Raw genomic sequence first — 1,113 nt, 5'->3', positions numbered from 1 at the left:
AAAAACAAAATAAATGATCCGTTTTACTTTCAAAATAAAATCTTTCTTTTTGAAGGTGGATTGTATTTTACATTTTGAAATGGCCTAATGGGCGGGGACAAACATGAAGTATTTTCACCTTCTTGACCCAAATGCTGAATCTGGAGGTCCGTAATTAAACAATCATATACAGTACAGGCATATCTGTTATGATCCGCTGCCCGGATCATATTTTTGTTTACGTTTTCAAGGTACTTGTGTTTTTTGTTAGTTTTGGACTCCTTGAGTGCCTGTTTTGTACACCTGAGTTTGTTGCCATGGCTGCTTATTGTTTTCACCTGCCGTGTGTGTTCCCGACGCGCACCTGTTGGTCATCACTGACATTATTATTTAAGCCTGCCTTCCCTGTCATTCTGTCTTGTTCTCGTACAACAGTTGACGACATTTGTTTCCTGCACTAAACCTTCTAGCTCCCACGCTAAAGGCTCTGTTTACCTTCTAGCTCCCACGCTAGCTCCTTTTGTTTTTGCCTTAAGTGCTATGAGCACGTTTTTGTTAAATAAATCATATTTCTTACCTGCACGCTGTGTCCGAAGCCCGATCTGCATTCCTGGGAGAGCGAGCCCCGCATCACCATGCGCCCCGGTCGTCACAATATCCTGGGAAGCTATGTGCGGACATGGAGTCCTGAGTCAAATGCCAGCTGATAGGGAGGCCAGGAAAGCAGGGGGAGTGGTTCGTGGGAGTTAGATAACATCTGTGTGTTGTTCACAAAGGATGATGTTACTGTTGTGTTGCTTGCTAAAATAAAAAAATAAGTGGTCGTTTTACTGTTACCGTACATCGGGGGAAGGAGACGGCACAGAGGCAGGGACGTCGTTTTAGCTCTAGGCATATTTATTATAACAAAGGAAATGAGGGGTGTAATTAACCAAAATATGTATGGTGTGACTATGTGTAGTGATTATCTGAGGAGTGTTACCAGGAGTTGTTGAGGGTGCGTGTTGAGTGAGGTGCGAAAGTCCAGGGAGGGCAAGGCAAGCTCGAAAGTCCAGGAACAGGCAGGAGGTCAGGGGCAGGAGCGAGGCGTCAAGGTTCGTGTCCAGGCAAGATGTGGACATCCAGGAAGGCAGC

The sequence above is a fragment of the Nerophis lumbriciformis genome, linkage group LG19, assembly GCF_033978685.3.
Source record: "Nerophis lumbriciformis linkage group LG19, RoL_Nlum_v2.1, whole genome shotgun sequence".
In the NCBI taxonomy this organism is placed as follows: Eukaryota; Metazoa; Chordata; class Actinopteri; order Syngnathiformes; family Syngnathidae; genus Nerophis; species Nerophis lumbriciformis.
The sequence above is the reverse complement of the archived record's forward strand: the minus strand, read 5'-3'. Positions refer to the sequence as shown.